The sequence below is a fragment of the Acipenser ruthenus genome, chromosome 8, assembly GCF_902713425.1.
Source record: "Acipenser ruthenus chromosome 8, fAciRut3.2 maternal haplotype, whole genome shotgun sequence".
NCBI classification, from domain to species: Eukaryota; Metazoa; Chordata; class Actinopteri; order Acipenseriformes; family Acipenseridae; genus Acipenser; species Acipenser ruthenus.
Window position 1 is genome coordinate 26,539,546 of NC_081196.1, and position 14,065 is coordinate 26,553,610.

Genomic DNA, 14,065 nt, shown 5'->3' on the forward strand with positions numbered 1-14,065 from the left:
TTTCTGGCTGCTTTTATGCAGGTGGCCCCTCCCCAATTAGCACCAATCTGCACTAACTAGAGAGTGGCCACACCTGTGGTTGCTGGCAGGGACATTAACCCTATCCCTGCCAGCATAGCCTATTACTTGTACATTGATATATGAACACCTGTTAAACCATCTTTATGTTTCAGGCCATTTTTTACATTTTAAACCCAAATATTTAGTTGCACATATATATATATATATATAATATGCATGCTTAAAATGTAATTCATCCTGCAAAGCTATATATTTCATTTCAATCTATGAAAAATAGACCAGGGGGACCATTTTCCATGGGGACCATTTTATATACTGTTAACTAAAATAACAGTATATAAAATAGCACAATAATAGTTTAAAAATTAAACATCGGTTGAATTTATAGCAGATCATAACTACTCATTTTGGTAAATGTACAAAAAGACGGATCAGACATTAACTCACCATTTAAAACACATGGGGCTTGATTTTCCAGTGTTAGTAAAGCTGTTTACTCATGAGAAAGGGCATTTTTGAGTAAATGTACTATTTTTTCCAATGTTCCAAGGTAAGTAAAGTTATACTTTACGTTCGTTTTTTTTACTTTACTAACTGCATTTCAGACCAAAGAGAAAAGGCAAGTGTGGTGAATACGATACGTTTAAATCGGTTAAATTATTCATTTTATATATATATTGTGAATGAACACTCACGGTTCTTTGCCCCTTTAAAATCAGACCCAGGATGCAAGAATGGATTTTTCACGTGCTGACACGCTATATTTTTAATAAACAAAACACAAAATAAACATCTAGCTCTACTGAACACTAACTGAACCCGCAGGAACCTCTATATATGGCAGGACGGCTAAGCCGTTTACCAGCTAAACACAAAACACTCTCTTTTCTTTAGACTTACTTTTCATCTCTTCACGACGGCTTGGAAGCAGAGCACCCCTCCTTCTCCTAAGAAGCCCTAAGCTGACTGACTGCTTCTCTGTTATACCCTGCACCTGGCTCTAATTTAACAATAATCATCAGGTGCAGGGGATAATTAAACAATAAAACAATAAACAAATCAATTAAACTATAAAGCAAACTAACAAAAATGTGCCTGCGCACATGTCTTACGCAGGGAGGATTTTAACCCCCTCCCTGCTATGTTACAATATATATACATATATAAAAAACACGGCTTAGAAAAATAGTTAAACAGCATCACATGACCATGCGTATATATAGTGTATAGCACGGCTTGCATACTAATGAGCCGCTTCACACTGAATAAATCACTACGCACCACTACATTCTAAATTCCATGACAAACTGCCATTTTATTTGTTATTAGTTACAAAACCACAGCCAAAAAATAGTGGCATTTCACCTATTTCCTTTAATATATTTGGGGATGAAACTCCACATAACTGGTACAACACCAACTTTCTGAGTGAAGACAGCAGTCCATCTGAAAAAAATAAATAAATAAAATAAGTGCACCAGCAAGAGTAGACACATAACAGTAGATGAGGAACAGCTAAATGAAATAGAAGAAAACAAAGTACATTAACTACAGCATGGGCTGGTTAATGTTCTTAAAGAAAAAAATATGGACATTCATTTTATGGAAATAAATCCAAAAAATCTCAACAACATAAGGGAATTATATGCCAGTCAGGGTTTCCGCTAGGAAAAAAAGTCTGTCACAGTGACCTGTTACTAAATTTTTTACTGGTCACCACACTAAATGAACCGGTTATGTCCACGCTACACATACACGTATTCAAAATTACTATACACAATCCTTTCACAGTCATATTTTTAATTAAATGCAAAATAAACAGTTCAATCATTTGTTTTCAAACGTTACTGATATTTTTACATATTTAGAACATAAGAACATAAAAAAGTTTACAGACGAGAGGAGGCCATTCAGCCCATCTTGCTCATTTGGTTGTTAGTAGCTTATTGATCCCAGAATCTCATCAAGCAGCTTCTTGAAGGATCCCAGGGTGTCAGCTTCAACAACATTACTGGGGAGTTGGTTCCAGACCCTCACAATTCTCTGTGTAAAAAAGTGCCTCCTATTTTCTGTTCTGAATGCCCCTTTATCTAATCTCCATTTGTGACCCCTGGTCCTTGTTTCTTTTTTCAGGTCAAAAAAGTCCCCTGGGTCGACATTGTCTGTACCTTTTAGGATTTTGAATGTTTGAATCAGATCACTGCGTAGTCTTCTTTGTTCAAGACTGAATAGATTAAATTATTTTAGTCTGTCTGCATACGACATGCCTTTTAAACCCAGGATAATTCTGCTCGCTCTTCTTTGCACTCTTTCTAGAGCAGCAATATCCTTTTTGTAACGAGGTGACCAGAACTTAACACAATATTCTAGGTGAGGTCTTACTAATGCATTGCAAAGTTTTAACATTACTTCCCTTGATTTAAATTCAACACTTCTCACAATATATCCGAGCATCTTGTTGGCCTTTTTTATAGCTTCCCCACATTGTCTAGATGAAGACATTTCTGAGTCAACATAAACTCATAGGTCTTTTTCATAGATTCCTTCTTCAGTTTCAGTATCTCCCATATGATATTTATAATGCACATTTTTATTGCCTGCGTGCAATACTTTACACTTTTCTCTAATAAATTTCATTTGCCATGTGTCTGCCCAGTTCTGAATACTGTGTAGATCATTTTGAATGACCTTTGCTGCTACAATAGTGCTTGCCACTCCTCCTATATTTGTGTCGTCTGCAAATTTAACAAATTTGCTTACTATACCAGAATCTAAATCATTAATGTAGATTAGGAATAGCAGAGAACCTAATACTGATCCCTGTGGTACACCATTGGTTACGTCGCTCCATTTTGAGGTTTCTCCTTGTCACACGGCTGGCTGAGTGGTGCCGTCAGATCCAGGAAATGAATACACAGAGAGACAGTGGTGATGAGTGAAACTGAGTCACGGCGGCGCTCAGTGTTTTAATAAACAAATAAATAAACGGTTGAACAAAACACAGGACACGGCACTTGAGGCCAAATAAAACAGACAAACAAACACTCATATATTATATATTCACAGTCACATTTACTGTCTCATCAATCACAAGGCCAATAAATTCGCTTGATTTTAGTTTTTCGTCCAGTTCCTCAAGCAAACAATTTTCTATAGCTTTCTCCATATCATTCACCGAGTCACTATGCCTATAGATTCCGGAGTCCGTTTCCACATCTGGAGTTTTTACGGATATAAGCAAATCCATCATTCCTCTAAACTGGTGACTTGGAATGTCATTTTGTGCCATGTGATAAACAACTTTTAGCTGAGTAATCAGTTTGCTGCCTGATGATTGACTTGCTTTATCACAGTGCTTTTTCATAGTAGTTTGCTGCTTCAGTGTACGTTTAGCTAAAATATGGTCATTGCACTCGGCGTGTGCTACCAGGGAAGAAGCTTGCATATTAACTGAGCCTTTAGTAAATCCATTTTTAAGTGCAGCTTTTATGCAAAACTGGCAAAATATTTTGTCAGTGCCATCTGTGCCATACATTTTCGTGTCGCACCCCCAAACTTTTGTTCCCACTCAGGGTTGTACGATCTCTTTATTTTCTTACTTGTAGAAGGCTTTGTAGTAGGTTCAATGTCTTCTGGCTCTTCAGGCACGCCCACTTCTGTTCCTTTTCACTTGCAGCTGTATTTGAAGCCGCATTTTTGAAAAATGTCGCTATTCATGGCTGACGAGACATACTGACTCACATGTCTGCTCTCCACCGGTAGATTTTTCTTTCAATGAAAAAAAAAAAAACGAGAGCGGGGTGACGTAAATATGCACTCACGTGCAACTGTCTAAACTATCGTTAAGTAGGTAGTGAGCCACTCTTTTAGCTGTCTCTCACACGTTTTGCTGCCAGTCAAACTGACTTCAGGCTTTTGTCTCTACCGGTCAACGAGCTTTTAAAAAAGTCTCTGACCTGTATTTACCGGTTAACGGAAACCCAAGCCAGTGCAAGAAGTTCAACTCAGGACCAGTATTCAGTCTCCAGTTTTATAACACTGACCTGGACTAAATACATATTTTAACTGTAGAAGTTTTAACATCTCTGCTGACAGCGAGTTTAAAACCAGCAATAATGTATTCCTGTCAGTCAGGAAAACGCTTAGAAAAGTAGGTAACGACAAGGCCAGACACCACCCCCTGAATTACAGGCCTGGATTTTAAGCGTCTGCAGGAAACTGAGGTAGTGTCCCCTGACACCGCGGATAGATTGGTGCGTAAAGTCTGGATCGATCGTCAACTTAATCTGGCACGACTTGGATGCAAGGGTGTCCGACAACTAACTTACAAAACATGTGCAATTTATTTTTAATAAGCAAATAGTGAACTAAATTAAATTAAATTTAGGACTGTATTACACTGTGTATGTATACACAATAAAAGTTTCTGGTTTTGTCTTAATTTAAATGTGTTTTAATTATTTTAATTATTTTTCTTCCCACAAATGACAGGTATCTGTGTTATAAGTCGTATAAACCACTTCGGGCCGTGCGGTTCTGATGATGTATACCACTACTGGGGTGCTTATCAACCACCCCAGACGTGATATATATCATGGGAACTGCACGGCCCGTCGTGGTTTATACCTTATATATATATATTGTGACAGGATGGTCGAGGTGGTGTAAATGATTACAATGTCCACAACTGTAATTGCTGTATATCAGCTGCTGGCAATATTTATTTTGTTAGGTGAAGGTAACAGAAAGAAAACTAATCTTCACTACCAACCAGTGGTAGCCTTTAAACTGTCTGTGTGCCAATTTATCACTGCCAGTCTGACACCATTACCTCCACCAGAGTACCCTTACCTACAATGGTAGTTGTGTAAGACTCTGGTGTACCATACCCTTGATTATTCCACTCACACAGACCACTATTTACACTATATACATTCGGCAGTGTATACCTGACCTGCACTTGGTTGGTTTGCTCTTGAGTGGGGTTTTGCAGTCTCTTTGCAACTACTCCGTTGCTTTGTTTACACTGTAGTAAGTACTTATTTGCTTCACTTACTGTCTTCCAAGGAAACCTTTATTCCATTCTGGTTCCCTTGTTCCGGTTACTCCTGCGCTGAGCACATGGCCAGACAGCTTTTCCAACAGACTTTGGTTTAACTGGACTTGAGCTAGACTCCACACTCAAAGGTCCAGGCTTTGTTTTATGTCCAAAAAGACACTTTTTGACCACACAAATTTCATTTTGTTTAACTCTTGTCTGCAAACCCCCTCTCACTCTTCACTAGCTCCAACCACTTCCTCCCCCTGCAAACTCCCCTTGCCCCTCTTAAAGATGGCCACCTTTCAGATCCGGGTCACAGGTCAATCACCGAGTTCTCTTTCTCTTCCTAGATAGGTCTATTATTTCCCATAGCTCTATCTGTAACAGCGCCACCCCTCAAAAGTGGTCACTCCATTGCCGTTACAACAAACCATAATTTTATAACAGTTGCACCTATTTCAGGTTAAAACCCATATCAACTAAATATTATAATTCTCTATGTTACAATATAAGACACCCCCACTGTTCTATATTCGTAACATTAGTGATTATAAACCTATTTATTACAATATATATATATATATACATAGTTAAGGTTTGAATGAAGGTTCTGTTTAAAGTCAATTTTACAACCAGCTCAAAAGGGGGGTAAATCCCCATCGATATGCATGAAAATGTGTTCGGATTGACAGGCTCAACAAACCCTGTGAACGGGATAGCATTTGGTGAAATACTTTTTGAGATGCAGAGTGGCGATAAAAACAGCTGTTTAAAAAAAAAAAAAATGAAAAATTAAGAAGCTTTTGTATACACCTGTATCTCAAACTGGTAATCAGTGATAATAATTAGTGTTTGTGCCTTCAGTACCTGGGAAACTAATAATAATTTGTTCATTTAGGAAATATGAAATAATAATTTGTGTTGATTTAAGAAACCCCTGAAATAAGGATGTATCAGACAGCAGTAGAACATCCATGATTAAAATAAAAAGTTATTTAACTTTTGTTAATGAAATGGGTGAATAACAATATAATTTTTTTTAGAAAGTATAAGACATGACTGACGATAATCAATCAGCCTGAATTGAGAAAATAAATTAATACTACTCGCAGCGAGTTGTCTAAAGCCAGTGAAAAAAAAACACATTACAATACAGTATATTATTAATACAGTGGCAATACAACTTATGTGTACAACTTTAGAGGTACGTTTTTTTTAACTTCCTGATAATTGTTTTAATTGCCCTGAAATAAGGATTTATCAGACAGCAGTTGAACATCCACGAGTAAAATAAAAAGTGAACTTTTGTTAATTAAATGGGTCAATAACAATATATTTTTTAGAAAGTATAAGACATGAATGATGACGATAATTCATCGGCCTGAATTGAGAACATAAATAAATTAATACTACTTGCAGTATATTATTAATACAGTGACAATACAACTGTAGTAATATTTGTATTGTAACAGTAAAGTACAACTATACAGAATTCTATTTATTACATTTCGAGTAAACTTTTGGGCAATTCAGTTTAGAAATGCATGTAACCTGTTATTGTTATGGTTTCATTTTGAATAAATACTCTTAGTATATCACAGATTATTATATACATTTTCAGATATCCAAATCACTATACAGAATTCTATTTATTACATTTCAGAAACCTTTTTTCCTTTGGTGGTTGATCCAAATATCTCCTCTCTAATTCAGGTAAGAGCTGACAAGATTTGAAAGATGCGCCTGACAGGTAGAAGAGAGAAGAAGAGACGGCAAATCCAATATGGCATCAAGACCTTAAATTGCACACAACGCATCCGTCTGCCTAAAAACCTGCAGGATTCTTACATGATCTTTCTAGAGAGAGTGGACAGAGCCACACAACATGAAGAATAACTGCTCCCCGGCAATACTGTTCAAATAAAGTCACCAGCTTTTCAGCCTTAGGTACAGCCCTTGCTTTCCCCACCTGTCCAGCCTCAGAGAGAGCCATTGCTGTCCCCACCTCTCCAACCTCAGGTACAGTTCTTGCTGTCGCCATATCTGCAGCCTCTCTGGCAGCCACTGCTGTCGCCACATCTCCAACCTCAGGTACAGTCGTTGCTGTCCCCACCTCTCCAGCCTGAGGTACAGAGCCATTGCTTTCCCCACACCTCCAGCCTCAGGTACAGCCGTTTCTTTCCCCACCACTCCATCCTCGGTACAGCCGTTGCTGCTTCCACATCCTCAGCCTCAGGTACAGTCCTTGCTGTCCCCACCTCTTCAGCCTCCAAGGCAGCCATTGCTGTCCCGACCTCCCCAGCCACCAGGGCAGCTGTTGCTGTCCCCACCTTTCCAGCCTCCAGGGACAGTCTTTGCTTTCCCCCCTCCTCTAGCCTCAGGGGCAGGGATTAACAACATTTGATTTTGCCTCAATAAACCTGGCTTTTAAAATAAATCTTTACGTACTTGTTGTTGGTTGTTTGATTCTCCAAGATGCCTTCTGCAAAACTATGGAAATTCAATGGCAAAAACTTTGTTAAAGTAACGTTAAGGTTTGTTTGCAAAAGTCCAAAAGGTTAGTAAATTGCAAGTTAAGGTAGCCACGCAACCTTAACTCGGCACCCTTTGGTGTATGTTTCCTGTCACACTTGACCTCACATATGACATCATCAATGACATAGGCAATCACATCACTAAGCACATGACAAATTCTCCCCAAAGACTGGCCATACGGAAGTCATTGTGATTGGTAACAAGTTCAGTAACTGCATTATGTTTGCTGTCAAAATGTGCTTTAACCAACAACAGATTTCCATGTACTCAGAAATGCGTAATTCATGTTGAGGTATGTAGTGATGAGTATTTGATGTTTGGAAAGGAGTACCTGAAAATGGTTGGGACATGCAATATGTGAAACCCTACATGTAAGATAACACTCTCCATTAAATTTCACTCAGAAGGCGCCAGTGAAACAGAAAAGGAATCTGCTGCAGTGAGGCAGTGTGACCCCACCTTGTGCGTATTGTTTGTTTATATGTTGCATGTAGTGTGTTAAATGTTGGTGTTTAGTCATGTTTAGGGTTGCACATCACTTCACGTGCTGATTAAAATGTAATACTATATGAGAAGGGATGGACACGTAATTAATCCATGTGCAGTTGTACCGAGATTCTAATTGAATGATTGATTAACAATCGAGTCTCGGTACAACTGCATAAAAGATGCACATTGTCACTCAGTCGGGGTTGGGTGTACAGAGAGGAGGTACGGGGAGATAGAGAGGAGACAGAAGCTTAAAATAACAATTGCTTGTTTGTGTTTGTTTACTGTTTTGTGTGGCCCTTGTGCCCGTTTGTTTTTTGTGTATGTTTTGTTCAACTCTTTTATTTTCATTATTATTTAATAAAGATTTGCGTCTTCTTCCGGGTGTGATGTCACCACTGCAGCCATCCTGCCACAGCTGGTGTCCGGAAGTGGGACTACAGTGCCTCCAAGAGTCAGACCGGAGAGTTGTGTGTGGGGGAGAGAAAAAAAGAGAAAAAAAGTGAGTTGTTCTGAGAAGAAAAAGAAAAAAAAAGTTTTTGTGAAGAAAAAGGGAAGGAAGAAAAAAGGGAAAGAAAAGAATTTGTTTTTTTGGGGGGAATAAATAAATAAATAAAATAAGGAATAAGATGGGAAGAAACAGACGGAGGAAGCAGCAGCAGCAACAGCAACAGCAGCGTGGGGTCGGTCGCAGGTCCCACTGCATCTCGACCACGCTGGACGTCTGCTTCACCTGCTTGAAGGGTGAGGAGTGGTGCTTCGCTATTGGCGAGGTTGGGCACATAGCACCCGACCAACCCCCTCCATGGCAGGAGAAGGAGGAGCCAGAGCATCCAGCAAGGGTGAGGGAGGACCTGCATCCTCCAAAGAGGACGAGTGCACTCTCCTCTGAGGGAATCTGCGACTGGCTGTTGGAGCCGGGGAGGGATTATGAGGAAGCCCTCCCTGCAGTGATCAACCTCCTGTGGTCCCAAGGTGGGGAGCGCTGGGAGACCAGGGAACAGCAACACCACCTAGCGTCCCTCCCAGACATCGCAGCCATGGTGCTCAATTACCTGGCTGCTGACATGGGAGGGGCCCCGCCATCTCCAGGGAAAAAGGGAGAAGCCCCGCTGCCATCTCCAGCGCCCGAAGGAGAGGAGCCACCACTGCCGTCTCCAGCGCCCAAAGAGGAGGAGCCATAGCTGCCGTCTCCCGAGGAAGAAGCCCCGCTGAGGTATCCAGAGCCAGCGGGAGAGGGGAAAGGGAAGGTCTGGGACGATGGCTGGGAGGCAGTTGCAAGGCGCCTCGTGGCGGAATTGTGCCCCGGCTGTGGAGAGTATGGCCACACCGTGGCTATCTGCCCCTCCCAGTACCGGGAGGAGCCCGAACGTCCTACGCCTGAGTGGGAGCAGCCCAGAAGGGGGCAGCCCGTGCATCCAGCGCCCAGCATCGCCTGCTCAGCATCGCCTGGAAAGCCACCAGTTACAGGGTACGAGGGAGAAGTGGAGCTCCCGCTGCCGCCTCCATGGCCAGGGGCTCCCCTCCCGAGTTCGCCTCCTGAGGGTCCGCTGCTGCTGCTGCCGTCGCCTCCCGAGGGTCTGCTGCTGCTGCCGTCGTCTCCCGAGGGTCCGCTGCTGCAGCCGTCGCCCTCTGGACTTATTGGTGCCCCTGTTCCTGGGCCGGGACAATGACCAGGACTTTGGGACTAAGGTGGCCTTTTAAGGCCATGTGTGCTGCGCACAAGGGGGGAGATATTATTATTATTATTATTATTTATTTATTAGCAGACGCCCTTATCCAGGGCGACTTACAATTGTTACAAGATATCACATTATACATTATTTCACATTATTCTTTACATACAATTACCCATTTATACAGTTGGGTTTTTACTGGAGCAATTTTAGGTAAAGTACCTTGCTCAAGGGTACAGCAGCAGTGTCCCCAATCGGGGATTGAACCCACGACCCTCCGGTCAAGAGTCCAGAGACCTAACCATTACGTTTTGTTTGGCCCTTGTGCCCATTTGTTTTGTGTGTGTGTTTTGTTCAACTCTTATTTTCATTATTATTTAATAAAGAAACCGAGTGCATTCGCGTCTCGGTTTTTGCCCCAGCTGCTGTGTGTTTGCGTCTTCTTCCGTGTGTGACGTCACCACTGCAGCCATCCTGCCACAGGGAGGTGTAGCTATAACTTATAGCTGTATACATTAGAATCAATGTTTTTGTTAGTGTCCGCTGAAATTACTTAATTCACAAGATTTTTTTGTTATCATTTTATAAAGCGAATTTGTTTTCCAATCCCTTACAAAAGGTATAATTAATGTGTAGTAAATAATGATGACATTGCTATAAATGCAACTCTCTCTATATATAATAAAAAGCTCCGTTCCAAAACGGTAAAAATGCCATTTAGGCCTTGTGGCCGGTAAGGGGAACAGGTGTAGCGGTGATGCGGTGCAGGAGTGACAGGCAGACAACGGTAATCCAGTGAAAAATGCTTTTATTGAATTTCCTGGTCTGGTGACCGTAAATAATAAGCCCCGGCAATACACAATGATGTGTAGAGCACGGGGATGAAAAACACAGGGTACAGTCCTGAACAAAGAAACAAAACATGTTCACCAGTCTCGGGTGCGTGCAGTCGTACACTTTATTCTGTGACAGTTCGTGATGTGGTGATCCGCCTTGTGCTGGCCCACGGCGACAGCTCCGGATGTGCTTTAGCTGTCTGGTGATTCCAAAAACACAGACAGTTATTTTACAGCGACAAACAAACACAAACGCAACTCTTTACAGAGTAATACAGTGGCTCTCTATTACGTCCTTCTCGGTACTTGGCTTAACCCAAACGAAGGAAAAGAACAGCGTTACCCTGGCCCCTATATGTAATCCCGCGTGATATCCAAGTAAACGGTTGCAGCTGCCCCTCGTTTACCTGTCAAATCAATACGGTCTTATAACAGAGTCTCACTTCTTTCCAGGCTGATCCACTTCCCGGTCCTGGAAACGAACTGTCAGGCCAGCCCTTCCAGATACTTCTCCTCCCGTTCTTTAGCGCCCTCACAGGTCGGGAGGAAGATTTATCACCAGAACTCATTGTATTTCTGTCACAGGCCTACACACTTTAAACTATCGCTATGGATTTACTCCTTAAGGGTAACATTAATATTTTTTGATCAAATGCAATCAAATGTAATCCTAACATGGACAACAACTATTGCCATAGACTTAGCTACATTGAGCAATCAAAAATGCTAATTTACCAAAAACAATGGAAGTTGATATATTGCGTTTTGGAATGGAGCTCTTTGTGTGTGTGTGTGTGTGTGTGTGTATTGTGAAGGGTTTTAGTCCTTTCTTTCTCAGGGTTCTTTTTCAGCACTTTAAATGACCCAGCCACACACAAAACTTGATTTAAAAGCGCTGTTGCGCTATTTTTAATAAACACAAAATAAACACCTGAGTTAGAGCTCCCTTGGAGCTCTAACTCAACTTTCAGGAACACCCTGTCTAACACGGGACAGCTAAGCTGTTTCCCCGTACTTACACAAAACACAAGTTTAACACCGCACTTACTTTTTAACTGTGGCTACTCAGAAACAGAGCACCTCTTCTGCCTCCTTCTACTCAGCAGCCTAGAGCAGACCGACTGCTCTCCTTATAAACCCTGCACCTGGCTCTAATTTACAATCATAGCCAGGTGCAGGTGATAATTAACAATAAAACAATTAACAGAAAAACAATTAATAAGCAAATTAACAAAATGTGCATAAGCACATGTTTTCTGCAGGGAGGATATTAAACCCCTCCCTGCTGTGTTACTATATATATATATATATATATATATATATATATATATATATATATTGTAAACGATCTCCACCCACTCGGGTTCGTTGCCCCTTTGAAAATAGACCCAGCACACAGAAATGGATTTTAAGCGCTGGTGCGCTATTTTTAATAAACACAAAAAATCAAACAAAACACACAAAATAAACACCTAGCTCTGTACGAGCACTAACTAACACAAAGGAACACCCTGGCTAACTCCTTACAAAACACACTGGTTTTATACAGCACTTACTTTTTAGCTCATGACACTGCCAGGAAGCAGAGCACACCTTTCTGCCTCCTTCTCCTCAGCAGCCTTGAGCTGACTAGCTGCCTCTCTTAAATACCCTGCACCTGGTTTTAATTTAACAATAGCTAACAGGTGCAGGGGATAATTAATAATAAAACAATTAAACAATAAAGTAAAACAATTAAATTAAACAAATGTGCATTCCGCACATGTTTTCCACTCAGGGAGGCTTTAACCCCCTCCCTGCTGTGTTACAATATATATATATATATATATATATATATATATATATATATATATATATATATATATATATATACACAGTGGCTCTCAAAAGTATTCACCCCCTTGGACTTTTCCACATTTCATTGTGTTACAACATGGAATCAAAATGGATTTAATTAGTTTTTGCCACTGATCAACACAAAAAAAGTCCATAATGTCAAAGTGAAAAATAAAATCTACAAATTGTTCTAAATTAATTACAAATATAAAACAGAAAATAATTGATTGCATAAGTATTCACCCCCTTTGCTATGACACACCTAAATAAGCTCTGGTGCAACCAACTGTCTTTAGAAGTCACATAATTAGTTGAATGGAGTCCACCTGTGTGCAATTAAGGTGTTTCTCATGATTTCAGGTTAAATACACCTGTCTCTGGGAGGTCCCACAGTTGGTTAGTACATTTCCTAACAAAAACTACATCATGAAGACGAAGGAACATTCCAAGCAAATCCGGAATAAGGTTCTTCAAAAGCACCAATCAGGGGTAGGATATAAGAACATTTCCAAGGCATTGAATATCCCACGGAGCACAGTAAAGTCCATTATTAAGAAATGGAGAGAATATGGCATAACTGTGAATCTGCCTCGAACAGGCCATCCTCAAAAACTGAGTATCCGGGCAAGAAGGGCACTAGTCAGGGAGACCACCAAGAGGCCTATGGCAACTCTAAAGGAGTTACAGTCTTCCACGGCTGAGCTGGGAGACACTGTGCATACGGCAATAATAGCCCGGGTGCTTCACAAAACTGGCCTTAATGGGAGAGTGGCAAAAAGAAAGCCATTGTTGAAAAAAACTCACATCAAGTCTCAGCTAGAGTTTGCCTTCATTACCTGATTTGTCCAATTAAGCAAATTAGTTCAAATGAACCCCTTTATTTGCTCTTAAGCAATTGAATTTTATACTTGATGTGGGATTTTGACAATTTATCCATGTGTGGGAACAGTGAACAAGTTCAGTCCAAATGTTTATCAATCAGAGAACATGGGGACTTCGATAAATGTGAGTAGCATTATTTATTAAAAATATAAACCATAACCAAATATACATGATAAATCATAAGAGCAAAGGTTGTAAATCAAGTCCTTCATTAAGACCCACAGTGGTTACAGAACTTCTTGTGTATGTATCCAAAAAGCTTCCAATTTTAATAGGAATAGGTTAAAATCCACTTCCCTTCTAGGATTACTAATTAATTTCTATACCAACAAACATCACAGATGTGTTCAATGATTATATTCTTTAATACAAGGCCGTAGTTGGATTTTTATTTGCATCACAGCTTGTTATTTAGGGTTTGGGGTTAAGGTTAGGGTTGGTTTGTCTTCAATTCAACATTTAGCCACCAACTGTACTATAAGCAACTACTTTCACGTCAGTGCAACTGCCCTTGAATCTCCATCGAATCCTGTCCTAACACTTTTCAGTGTCTCTGAACAGGAAAAGATTTTTCTGACCAGTTTTTAGGTTTGCTAAAGAGACCCATTTAATCACCATCTCTATGTGATTACATGATATATTGTTGTATTTTGTGTGCGTGTTTCACATGTAGACTTAATGTGAAAAGTACAGTTGTACTGTGTAATATATGTATATATCCTATACCATCAATGCATAATGTTGTATTA